The sequence below is a fragment of the Egretta garzetta genome, unplaced genomic scaffold (assembly GCF_000687185.1).
Source record: "Egretta garzetta isolate BGI_Z169 unplaced genomic scaffold, ASM68718v1 scaffold111, whole genome shotgun sequence".
NCBI classification, from domain to species: domain Eukaryota; kingdom Metazoa; phylum Chordata; class Aves; order Pelecaniformes; family Ardeidae; genus Egretta; species Egretta garzetta.
Window position 1 is genome coordinate 784,284 of NW_009258672.1, and position 13,978 is coordinate 798,261.

Genomic DNA, 13,978 nt, shown 5'->3' on the forward strand with positions numbered 1-13,978 from the left:
TGATCGTGCCCCTGTACTCAGTGCTGGTGAGGCCGCACCTTGAATACTGTGTTCAGTTTTGGGCCCCTCACTACAGGAAAGACATTGCATTGCTGGAGCATGTCCAGAGCAGAGCAACAAAACTGATGAGGGGTCTGGAACACAAGTCTGATGAGGAGCGGCTGAGGGAACTGGGGTTGTTTAGCCTGGAGAAGAGGAGGCTGAGGGGAGACCTGATCGCCCTCTACAACTGCCTGGAAGGAGGCTGTAGCGAGGTGGGGGTCGGCCTCTTCTCCCTGGTAACAGATGATAGGACGAGGGGGAATGGTTTGAAGCTGCGCCAGGGCAGGTTTAGGCTAGACATTAGGAAAAACTTCTTCACAGAAAGGGTTGTCAAGCTCTGGAATGGGCTGCCCAGGGAGGTGGTCAAGTCCCCATCCCTGGAGGTATTTAAAAGAAGGGTAGATGAGGTGCTTAGGGCCATGGTTTAGCCATGAGATGGCAGGCTTAGGTTAAAGGTTGGACTTGATGATCTTTAAGGTCTTTTACAACCAAAGCGATTCTATGATTCTATGATTCTGATTGCCTCCCGCCTTCCCTGAACATCGCCAAGGCCTTGCCGCGTTACCGGGAACGTGCCGGTCTTCCCTGAAGTCCAGCAGCAGCTCAGGGAACAGCCTGCCTGTTTCCTTCTGTTTCCTTGTGGGTTCACACCTTGCATGAAATGTAGATCCACACTTCAGCTGCTGAAGGTATTTTACTGGATTGGTTGCAAACTGTGGCAACCGAGCGAAATGCGTTTCCTTTTCAATGCCAAAGAAAATGAGCAGCTGCATTAAGCTCTTACAGCTCCATCTTGAACAAGATTAACTAAAGTTACCTGACAGTCATGTTTTTTCATTTCCACTCCTCATTAAAACTTCAGTATTAGCTGTTTGCCAAAAGTAAAGTCTTATTTAAATATGCAAGCGATAAGTGATTTATTTCAAAGCTAAAACGAACAGTTCTTACAAGAAAGCCGGAAGCTCATCGCATACAGATAAAATCCACCTGATCTAATCACATTTCCCTTTCCTGAACTCATCCTACTTTTTAATAGCTTAAATCACCTCTGAAGGAGAAAAATAATCAATCCACACACATCTTTGGAGCAAAGCAGAATTATTTTTAGATTGCACTTTGTGGCTAAAGCTATAACAGATTGTTCTGTTCTGAGAAAGCGCTCCACAAATGTGGCATCATACAGGTCTGCTTCAGTGAGTTCACCAGCTGTTCATTTCCGAAAGAGCAGGAATCATCACAACAAATTCAACTTCTGAAGAGTATACTTCCTTTAAATATTATTTTACGGCTATACCAAAGATAAAGGCCAGTAAACAGTTGAGAAGTTAGTAATAATCTCAGGAGGATAACTGTTGTACACAGCCAATCCTCTTAAAAATCCAGGAGGAGGTAGATAATGGAATAACTGCCATATGGATACACTTTTGAAGGCCTTTAAAAAAGACAGCAAAAAAAAATCTCAGGAAGGAAATCTTTATACATAGTAAAGAAATGCTACACAAGAGTTTTGGAAAACAGTCAGCTGTCATTACTAAGAAGCTATCAGATCTTAAGGCTAGGCAAATTCCTCTATAGAAGTGGGTCACAGGTGAACAGATCACACTTATTTGGGATATATAAAGGAGGAAGGGAGGCAAGGAAAGCAAAAATATGAGCCCGATCCTGGTTATTTCATCTCTGTACTCAGAGCAATACTAGAATATAAATGCAGGGGGCAATATGGTTTTAAGGTAGCTTCTACTTCTATTTAAAGGCAACTTTGAAAATAATAGAAAATGACAGACGTGGAGAAAGCAGAAACTCGGCACCATACAAGCCCCTTACTCTGTCCTCTCCTGGTCCGTGCAAACCAAGCAGGCGGCAGTGCCAACCCATGGGCGGCACGTGCTAACTATTTGCTCTTTACGAAAAACCACCCTGGTCAGGCTGCGGTTCCTTTGGCTGTGCCCAGGAGCAGCCAGTTCCCTACAGTAAGTTTCCATTTCATATCCTGACTCTCCTTAGCACCATTTCAGCCGCCTTTGACAGCCATGCTCCAGAGGCTTTAAACCTCCTCCAATCTCTTCTCTTAAGGGAAGTCAAGTCCATAAAATATAAGCCTTTCACACCCAGAAAAAGCTGTGGGAGAACAGTATTGAGCATAGCAGGGCAAGGCAATTATAGATAAAGTTGAAAATATGGCCTGTGGTGGACTTCCTATACAAGCTGTGTTGACCCATTTTAATGAAAAAGGGAGATAGCTGGTGAATTACATAACCTCTATACCTCCTACTGCCTGCATGGCTTAACTTGCCAAGTACTCGGAGCTGTTGAGCTATTGTTTTCAGAAGAAAGGGTGTGGGTGAGTTTTATATCCTTCATGCCGAGTGAAAGATTCCCTTCGCTCTCCCCTTCAAGTCATAATGTGCTCTGACTGTGTTGTCAGACGGAGTGAATACTTTTTGTCTTCCAAGGATCTTCCTATTTATGTGTCTCTCTAAACCTTGCAAGTGCACTACTAAATTTCAGAGCAGATGCCAGCATGGACCTCTACAAGCATCACTTCATTATTTCTCAATTACATAAACCATATTTCTGAAATTGCTTGGTTAACTTTATTACATCCATGATTTTTTAAAAAGGGTTTTTAATTATATCCCCTGCCGTCTTAGGTATCCAGCCTTTTAATAGGAAGCAAATCTATAAAATTAATTTCACAACAGGCTACAGCAGCAGTCACATTTATTGAAAGACCAAGAAGAACGGGATTTTTTGTCTATACAGTAACACAGCTTCCAAAGAGAAATGCGAGAGATCAACATGTCAAACTGCGACCACAGTAGGCATTGCAATCATTCTTTTATTCTAAGGGAGAGAAACACTTAAATAGCTTTTCCAAAAAAAAATCAGTTTAGTTCCTTGGTATTTTGATGACTGTTTTATACAGTCCGAAGACAGAAAAAAGATTGGGCATGTGAACACTAGTGTAACTCAGATCAAGAAGTATACTGATATAGTCTAAACAGCTAGTGGAGAAGAAAGGATTTTTTCTTCCTTTTAAGACTCAAAAAGACGCAATTTCCATGAAATGTGATCACATTAAGGAGCAGCAGTAGAGCCACAGTAAACTTTATAATGAACAACCTCACTTAGGCCTTATAAAAAAAGAAAGCAAAATAAATTAAATGCTTCTTGTATCATACAGATGTTTGTCAGTGCAGCGGTAAATGATACACCTTAAAAGTTAAAGGTGAAGGGATTTCAAATCTGTTATACCTGTAGCAAAATACAAGTTTTGTTGATTATTTGCCATTGATGTACTTTTCTTATGCTAAAGATCCTATTTTGTTAGTCATGATGGAACGTGTCACTGTGAACTAAAACCTGCAGAGAGAAGACCTAAATAACAGCCAGGCAGATCACAGAGCGCGCAATCCATTTGCACAAAGCAAAATAGCAAGAGGAGTGATGACTTCAGCCTTGCTGAAGATATATGCAATGGAAAAGCATTATTACAGTTTAATATAACTACAGGTCACATGGATCTGTTCACGAAGCCACTAAACTCTGACTCTGAAAGTGGGGAATATTGTGTAGCTACAGATACTAGATTGTGTCATGACAAATGTGTGAACTATTTTCACCCCATTATACAGCATGATGAAGTCAGGAACCAAAGCATCACAGGCTGAGCTGTGCTCCAAGATGATGGAGTCATGTAAACCCATCTGATAAAAACGTGGCGCTCGGCGCTTAGTTAGATGCATTGCACCTTCAGAGGAGAATCTTTCCAGACATTTAAGAGTCTCAGACCTAGAATATGGCAACTGGATCTTTTCACCACGTATATCACGTGTATTTTCACTTGTATGTCATGTCAACTTCATAGTCTCGTGCCATTTTCTTTTCTTTGAGAAATTTTGTTCTGAAGTTCCTTTCATATGTCATCAAGAGCAGCTTCCCATTACACAACCACCCATGCCTTAGTCTATCACTTGAATATTTTTATTATTTGCTACTAGCAATGAAGAGCTGGAAACCACAATCTATACATGTAGTTATTTGGGAAATCTACCTACATTCAGATTAAATTGTACTATTGTTAGCTTTAAAACTGAAGTATTGTGGAAAATTGCTGGGTGAATATATATTTATTTTTGCAGTCTGTTTTGTTTAGGAGTGGAAACATCCTATGACAAGGGTTTAAGTGAAGTCAGCAAAACCAATTTTCTCCTTCCAGACAAAAAGAGAATGTAGTCTAGAACAGAGGAGGAAAATCAGTACCCAAAGAAAAAAGCCAAGTATTGGAAAGGGATATTCACAAAGCTACATTAAAATCTTGTACACTGTATGTATTCTGCAGCACGGGGGACTGTCTATTCTAAGGAATTTATTAGTGTATTGAGGCCCCTTTTAATGAATTTACAGCTTTTAATGTAATCAGACACTATTTGCTTTGTAACACTGACAACTTTTTTACTGTCTGTGCACAGGTATGTGTCTGTCAATTTTTATAGACCATTCAGTACTATATATGACCAACTCAATTCATATAATTTCCAATAGCTTGTCCATAAAAAGAAAAAAATAGAAGAGGGAAACCCTATTTCCATTAAAGTTAATGAACATTTGGCTATTGTTTCCAGCACAGGCAAGATTTCCCCATAAAAGAGAACACTTACATAGACTCAGTTTGATTACTTGACAGAGTCGCACAATGGTATCAGTATCTTTGCCCAAAGTTTTAAGGGGAAGAGAGATCTTCCAGTCATTTTTAAATTTGAACTCTATATGATGCCATTATGAAAGTTCTAGGTCTTTTCCAAGTAGCTGGGATACTTCAGAAAGGAAAGAAATCAGTGAAGAAGCAAACTAAGATATATTAAACAATCTTCTTTTATTGCATTTCATCTTTCATAATCCAGTGATATATATATCTACTGTCCTTACCATAAAAAAATCTCAGCACTATGAATTTGCTATAAACCCCCTGTTGGAGTGATATTTTCATTGCCAACATACCCAGCTGATTGATCAGCTGACAGCTAACAGCTGACAAATTCGGGTTTCATCAAATGAGGGGACAGAAGGCAAATCATGGGATTAGCTTTACATGATTCTTCTGGTGTGAAGAATAACATATATACATATATATATCCCTCTGTAGAGTTATATATATGTGTATATATCTCTCTATATAAGATAGATGTAGATAGATAGATAGATAGATATATTATATATATCCCTATATATCTCAGTATTTTTCAAGTGTATGTTTGTGCTGCTGAGGACAAGTCACTTACTCAAATCAAATTAATCTTCCACTGTTTTCTCCATATTCCTGCAAGGACAAGTGCAGACCTCTGCTCCGACATGAAACATTTAAGGAAAAACTCCCTGATCTCAGTAGTGGGGGGCATGAGATTGACAGAAAGGAGTGAGCTCAACTACCTGAGCTCTCGTGTAGTGCCTGGGGGGGTCAGTAATGAACAGGACAGCCTAGCTGAAGGTAATCTGGTGTGGACTTCAGTTATGCTGTTTCACCTTTTCTGTAGCTCCCAACACCCCCCCTGCAAAGCAGCAAACAGAACTAGATTAGACGCAAGTTGATCTTATCTGGGGCCGTACAGCTGCAGTCGCTGTAGCAACAGTGCAGCTTAGAAGTCCCACTGAGCCCTGTCCTCAAAAACCAGAATAAAACTTGAGACTCTAACTCCCAGCACTAAAAGGCACCAATAATAGAAGTGCCTGATGTGTGTTAGCAAAAGCGATAAAAATGTCTGGGAGTGCAAAACCTGAAAGCAGTAAAATGGACAAACATACTCTCTGCATTACTCTCCAGGTAGGCAATAGTAACTCTACAGGTCTCGTCAAACTGTCCTGCAAAACGGCATTGAACTTCAGGTACCTTGTTGCACAGATTAGCAGAATTAATATGGTGAAAGACAGACATGTAGACAGACTGGCAGTCAAACAGAGGAAAAATAAGCAACAAAAACAAACTTTTGGAGAGCGTGGAGAGGAAAGGATCCACATACGAGAAAGGGAACATAGGTATGCTAAATAGTAGGTAGAAGTACGCTTACAATGCTAGTACTATAGCATGGAAAAGAATATTCAGGTTTAAAATTAGTCTAGCTTCTCACAGTCAGTTCTGTCATTCTTATAAATCATTGCCCAAAAAAAGTGCTAAACACATTTTTCAAAACTTACTAAACAAGAAATATTTTGGTGACCCTGAAAAAATGTTTGGAGTAAAGTTTCATTAACATGCAGGTAAAAATGATGACCCAACAAGATCAGTCATTGCTAATTCATCCAGTTCTGCTATATGTCCCTGAAGTGGTATATAACATCCCTTACATTTTATGTGAGTCTGACATCATGTGATAAATACTACTGGAAACAAAGTGAATGGATCAATTAGCCATCCATAGCTCCTTATTATCTGTGTGCATTTTCAGCTTTTTATAATGACATGAAAGCCATAAAAATGACAAGGCCCATTTTATAGATATTTATGGGTAGATGGTCCAGCTAGAGAAAGAACTGCTCCCTGCCGTCTGGGATAACATGGCTTACATTTAGCAAAACCTACACCTTACACTTTTCAATATCCGTAGAGATACTATGCACGTAGTGTGCATCATCAGCAGTAAAGAGTTCTTCTGATAGCTGTAATAGCTTTCTAAATAAAGTATATATTTTATATATCTCATGTATACCAGAGTATGTATACGTACACCTGAATTAAGTACTGTTACAAATTTCATTTGATCTCTTCCTGAGACAGGAACCATTTACGGTGTCTGAGACAGAATTGAGCCATGTCAGACTATCTACCTCTGTGCTTCCTGTAAAATTTATTTCTTAATGGTTAAATAAATAAGTTATCCTCTAATCTGACTGAGTCATTATTTAAACAACACTTAACTGTGGACAGTTGATTTGTTCTCTTTTCTTTATTGTTGTGAATTTGATTAATTAGAGACTGGGGCAGGGCGGGGGGCGGGGGAGGGGGGCAGGTGGAATACAGCAGGGGTAGGCTTAAGGAAAGGTAATCATGTGTTGATCCCAACCAAGCTGCGCTAATTCTGGGTTCCTCGCTCACACTAAATTGCTGATGCCTGAAAACCAGCATGCAAAATTTGTGTTGTTTTATCTGTATTCTACAATTTGAGTGACTTTCATAAAAATTAATAGAAGATCCAAGCAAGATCCAATCCAATCCGCTGTTGAAATGCAGAGGGCAAGGGGTTGAGTAGCCAAGTCTCCTTCAGACAGACCACAGTACAATCCTCAGTGGTTGCTGACTCAATCTACAGCACAAAAAGTAGCTTCTTGGCTGGGAAGAGTAGTCCTTTGGCCATCTTTCTTGCATTTACAGTTCAAAACACAGCCCAAGCATTCAGCTGAGCAGCTTTAGTTTGGTCAGTTGTGTCTCTCAGTTTGAATAAGAATCTATTTATGCCTAGCATAACTTTCTCAGTTAGACGCTCCTATACACATTCTTATCACACAACAAGGCATTGGAGAAAACAGCTGAAGAGCCAGGAGGAAAACTGACTGAAGAAGTCCCCAAATCAATATTAATAGTATGTAAAGCTACAGCAGCTTCTGCCTCCTTGAGCTGTCTCTCATTTTCTGTTAGAGGTGTCCCAAGGGCTTAAATTGGTGGAGTTGGCTCCTTTGGCTTCCCTTGACAGCTGATTATTTTGCAGTCATTGAAACAGCTGATGTTTTCAAAAACTGGCAGGTTGCGTTAAAGAAACAGATGGGTATTCTATGCCCCCAGTTTGCTTTCACTACAGTGCAACTCACCGTATAATTTTCCAAGCTGGAAATGATCATTGATTATGGCCAGGGGAAGGGACAAGTTGGGAGGGTCTCAGAAGTGCCAAAAAGCAACGAGCAGTATAAAAAGATAATAGACAGAAATGACCGTGAAATATTAGTTGCACAATTGCCATCTCTCAGAGGAACCCCGATAAGGAAAACAGCTTAGAAAGCACTCTGAAATCTTCCAGTGGTAGCGCAAACTGTTATTATTATTATAATTTTCCTCTCTCCCGCACGTTGCATGGCTTAGTCACTGGAAGTCAAAATGACTCACTGAGCGGGCATGTATTTGTGCCTGATCGCAGGCATGGAGAAACCTCAGAAGATCCCTAGCTTTAGCAAGGAAACTGAGGAAGGAATCGGTGTGCCAGCACTGCTGTGCTCCCAGCGCCCCTCCCAGACCTCTGGAGCAAAGGACAGGGGCTTGAAAACGGCTCCAGCAAAGCTCGGTAGTTTTGTTTCAACTGTTGTGTGCCCCTGAGGGCCAAAGCAAAGCACCCAGAGGAGAGGAAACCCAGAGCAGGGCCTCTCCCAGGACAGGTCCTCCAGCACTTGGGCCACCAAACAGTCTCGTTTTGGATGTGGGCTTCGGACTCAGCCCAGGGAGCCATCAGAGGAAGGCTCAGTCAGCTTGTGGCAAATGGACATTAGAAATAGGCGCGAGCAACCCTTCCCGTGGCTCTCCCAAGCCTCGCATGGCCATTTTGCCTGTGTAACAGGGCACCCTGTGCTGGTGTGCACGCGCTGCTGTCCCCAGGCCAGCTTGGGCGCAACCGTGGTTCAAAGGCAGCATCGCTCCCGCTGGGAAAAGCAGGTCGGGATGTGCTAGCTAGAGGCCAGGTACAGAAGGTGACCTGAAGGAATTAAACGACTAGGAGATATTTTAGGAGACAATGAGGGGCCTTGTGCTGCGAGGTAGTTCAGGTCCAGCATCGGTACCCAGGCAGGCAAACAAATTAAACTTTCTTTGGCATTTGCAAGAGTAACCCTTGGCAGCTGTTAGACAGAGCTGGCCAATACCCTGTGTGAATGCATTAATAAAATATGCCCTGGTGTTGCTAGCAAGGATGTCAGCAAGTTATTGTTCTTTAAATGCTGCAGTAGCATTCATGCATGAGGAGTACAACACTGAACGGAGGTTTTGCCCTCAGCCAAGCTTATCCTTGCTCTGACTTCCCCGATAAAAGAGGACGTACAGGAGGCGTTAATTGTGCCCGGTATGTCCAAGTGCTCTGGACATGAACGCAATTGCTTTCCTTGACTGGCGGAGGAATGTGACTTACGTAAGAACAAGAAAACGGTGTACCCCCTTGCAAACTAATAAGTACATTGTGTGCCAAGACAAAGGCTGCAGGAGGAGGAGGCGGCGGGCAGAGCTGGGATCTTCAAACAGTGTCCTTGGCCATGCCTCTAACCCGTCCTTGACCGTGCTTTTACACGCCTGTATAAGCTAAGCACGTCTGAAGAAATCCGCAGCTGCAAGGATGAGTGAAGCACAACAACGCCGGAGGAGCAGAGCGCAGCCCTGACAGGGGTGTCCCGAGGCCACCTGGCGGGGTACATTGGAGGAGCCTGCGTCCTGGCTTGCTCTGTGGACCATCTGGGTGTGTGGACCACAGGGGAGTTTGAACTCACCTTCAGCAGCACATAGGCTGTACTCACAGGCGAGCTCTGCTCCCATCCCCATAAGCAGATAAGAGATTGGGAGGGAAAGGAAACATTAAAACTCCCCTGCGGGGGAGGAAGGGAGGATGTGTGGTCCCATGGGTGCAAATGGGCTTTTCTGCAAGATTCTCACATCTTCTCATAGACTCATAAAAGTGACCATCATCTGCAGTTTTTTCGCATGAGAGCACTAATCCCAACAAGGGAATAAGCAGAGGACACCTTACTTTGCATTTTTCAAAGTAGGAATGACATGCCAAGAATATGCACATGAGTAATTATTCGAGAAAAAGTACAGGAAGCTTTGCCAAGTGCTACACATCAGGAAGCACTTTAATCCACATGACCAGAAAGCATTGCATTCATCAGTGCTTTCATGATAACAGGCTTTCCTATGCTTAAGCAGCTAAAACACATTGTTACAGCTACAAAAGGATTGGTGACAGTTGTTTTGCACTGTATTTCGTACACTTTGTCTGACAGATCATTTCTCACAAAGGTGCTTGAGCTGATCCAGGCACTTATACATACGTATGAGATGATATTAATTCAATATTGCAGAGTGAATTCTGCCTCCCATGATTACCTATACTGTTAGAAAATTAAATGTGTTTGAGGATGAATAATGTATCTCATGCTGCATTATGGTTCTTCAAACACAAAGCTGATGTAAATCTTCATCAACTTTCCTTTAAGTAACAAAAGAACATAAAACTGCCACCCAGAAGCAGTGCTTGTCTTTTTCCTCACTCGACCAGCGAGCTGTTGGAAGAAAATAAAATTCACCAGAAATTCAAATATTAAAGTTTTTAAAAGTTGAAAGGAGAGCAGAACATGAAAAAAAAAAACCAAAACCATGAAGGTACCTCTCAAAAGTAAATGAATATTTAGTGCCTTGTGTGGTTTAGTTTTGAATGAAGTTTGCAATGTAATTTACTTCTAGGTCACCAACCAAAAGGGTTAACCAAAAGTCTTTCTGATCTAAAATGTCCCCATGTGTTTGGGACATCAGTGTTCTCATGAAGAAGAGAGGATGGCTTGAGGAAGAACTCATGAAGAGGACTACCTGACAGAAACCTCTCCCCAGGTTTGGTCACTCTCAGGCTTTGCAAGCAGAGAAGCAGGGAGCAACGGGGCAGCCATGACCACGGCCCCATTTCCACCAAACCAAGGAAATGGTCACAGCGGGGTGGGTTCATGTGTGGTGTCACCGGCCATGCAGTGCCTCTGCACCCCAGAGGGGATATGCACAGTAACGTTTCCTTTTTGATTACCAGAGGCAGGGAGTCCTCAGGGAGGGTCCATATGTCACTATAGGGATCCCAGTGACTTTAAAGCACGTTCCTGGCAAATGCCATCACCGCCATTGCCAATGTGGTGACACCTGCAGAAGAGGCCTGGGAGACCTTCCCTGGTGAAGAGGAGCCTTGGAAGAGACCTGTGGTGGGTCCGATGAGGCCTGGGAGTAGCAGTTGTCCATTTGTCACTCTTCTGAAGCTTCCTTACCGGGGGAATTAGGGGAAAACAGCTTTAAAATTTTCATCACATACCATCAGAAGGTTGCACGGGCATTTCTACACTGGTATGGGAAGGGTAAATATAAGCAACAGTGACTTTCTTCCTCTTTCAGCCTTTGCCATCATAACGAAACTACAAAAAATACCTGTCCTACTGAATAGCTTCTTACATAGGGCGATTTAGTGTTATTGCATAAGGCACCTGGAGATAGTAATTACAGCCCAAATGCTGCTGTACAATTTATATGCCCTCTTCAAGGCCATAATTAACCAAATTAATCAAATCCTGATTTGGGGGAAGGGGAGGAAGCTTTTCATGACACTGCCGTGACTTTGCAGTGAGTGTGGTGGTGCCCAGCGCCATCCCCAGCTGCAGTTTATTGGCTTCGCCATCAGAAGCGACGGAGGGGCGAGGAAGGGCTCCCAGCAGTAAAACGACGGGAAGTGCAATTCCTGTCACTTGCCAAAATTTCCCAAGTCTGAATGCAGGCCTGCCCGTGCAGGGGCACCCATCCGGGGCTAGGAAGGCACGCAGAAGAAGAGAGGCAGAGCGGGAGGGCGGCAGGGGGGGCAGAAGCAAAGTGTCCTGTCTCCCCGGGGTGCTGGCAGGGGAACAGCTCTGCAGAGGCTGTGGGGCCGGGGTGCGCTTCCCCCAGGCTCAGGGAGGGGGTCACACCAGCCCCGGGCGGGCAGCTCTACGGGCTGCCCCTGCCCGCCCCGCGCCCAGGACGCTTTGCTGGGGACCAGCAAAAATGCCATTTTTCTGCTGGGTTTGTTCTGCTGAGGAGGAAGAGAGTGTGTGTGGTCTCCTGGCTTATGAAACGCTCAGCATTTTATTGCTCCTTAGCCTTAGCGTAACCGAATTGCAGCAGTTTGTCTGCCGTCCAGGCCAAGCGTGCCTCAGCTTGCATAAAAGGAAATTAACACTGAGGGGTTTGAGCTAAGACCATTTCTGTACCAGGGTAAAGCTGGACCATTTTGATACATTCAGCTAAGTTGCACTGCAATCTAAACAGTGAGAAAGAGCTCCCTCATGTTAACCCACGAGCGGCTAATACCCGCTACAGCTACAATTTCTTCCTCCCTAGAAGGGACCGAATCCTCTCTCATTAAAACTTTGCCACTGGCACCAAGAGGCCAGGAATCCCTGAGGATTTCAGCACACGTTCATTCATACCCATGGAACATCATCTTTCCTTGGTGGGGACAGACCCTCAGCTAGGCTGAAGCAGTCATGAACGGTAAGTCTGGAGGGAACACGAAGAGCTTTACTTTGGTAAACTACTGCAGCTGGACTGCCTGAACTGTGCTGAGCATTAATCAACTTGATTTAGTTTATTTCTTTATTTTAGGAATTTCTTTATTTTTAGGAAGGGCTAATGAAGTTCACCTATGGTAAAAACTACAGCAGTGAGCTACCTTCACCTAAGCCAAGCCATTAAGCATTCAGAGGGGTTTAAGGGTATGAAACTGTAACGTCACTGGCAGAACATAACCCAAAGGGCAGGCTGCGTTTGCATCTTTCAGGTCCTGACTGTGGCTGTTACTGTTCTTAGAACAGTCGGATGCCAGTATAAAGCCAAACAGCATTATAGTTTTACAACTAAATTATCAAAACGATCCCAAAAAATTGATCTTATTATTTCCCAATAAAACACCGACAGGTAAAAGTAATAATAAGCTAATTATTTTGCAACAGCACCACATACAAATCTAAACCTACCCATTTCAGGGAACCGCATTAGAACAGCAAGGGAAAGGTCATGCAATTAGCCACAACCTGTTCCTGTGGAAATTTGTACCAGCTGGAAAAGAAGCTACCATCATTTGTCACTACATGTGATGGGGAAAGACTCTCTTCAGCTGCCCCATGTAGGGTGAATAAGCTTGTGCTTTCTGTAAACCTTAAGAGATCCCTCTTAAGTACAGTGCTAGCATGAGTGTAAGTTTTCTACGCAGCATGTCTACGTCTATCTTGTGGCTTCTGAGGGTTCCAGCTGCAAGTCAGAAGCTCACGCTGCCAGCATGCTTCTGCCAAAGGAGATGTTTAAACTACAGAGGGAGAGTGAAGAGTTAGAGCCCAGATCCTGTGGCCAGCCCGCTGAGGTGGTGAGCTCCGGCACACGGAGGGGCCTATCTCCTGACCGGCAGCTTATCAGCACCATTACAGTACAGAGCTGGAGTTCTCTGAGGGATCCGGCAGCTTCATCCAGCAATTACAATCCTCTGACTGATCAGCACGGTCTTTCAGCCAGACAAGTGTCACACAGACTCTTAGCAGTGGAGTTTGTAGTAAGATCCCCAGAGCATCCAGGCTATGATTGACTACTTGAAAGAAATATTGAATGCTTAGAGGAAAGTAATTATTTCTACTAACCAGCAGAGATGTCACCGTGGCCGGTTAGGGTCTGCCTGAAGCTGCAAAATGTCTTTCACATACCCACTCCTTGCAATTCCTTCCCAGCCAATCAGTGCTGGTGTTTTGACATCTGGCTCCACTAAACACATCTCTGGGTGCGAGTACATGCTGACTGATTCAGCTTTCCTGCCTCCAGAAAGAGAGTACAAACCAAACCTATTGGCTTTACTCTGGACTTGCCTCTTTGCAGGTAACAATAGAAGGGGCTATTCTGGAAGACCCAAAGGTTGGCGTCTTTGTCACAAAACTGGAGAGGAGGGTCCCAAAGGCAGAGTGGAGCACTGAAGCCTGGTTCTAGCCTGGATCAGTCTGCTCACCAGCAGATTGCCTCAAGGCTATTTTCTTGTTCTTCACCTCTGATCCCCAAGTCAGGCCTTGGAAGGTAAAAGTGCAGCATCAACTACTCCAGCAGCACCCCAAGAGCTGAATGCTGACCTCTCCCAGCTTTATCAATACAGCTCTTTCAGTTTTCCCTTCCCAGTGCCAGTGAGGTATTCAGGCTTTACCTGGAAATGGT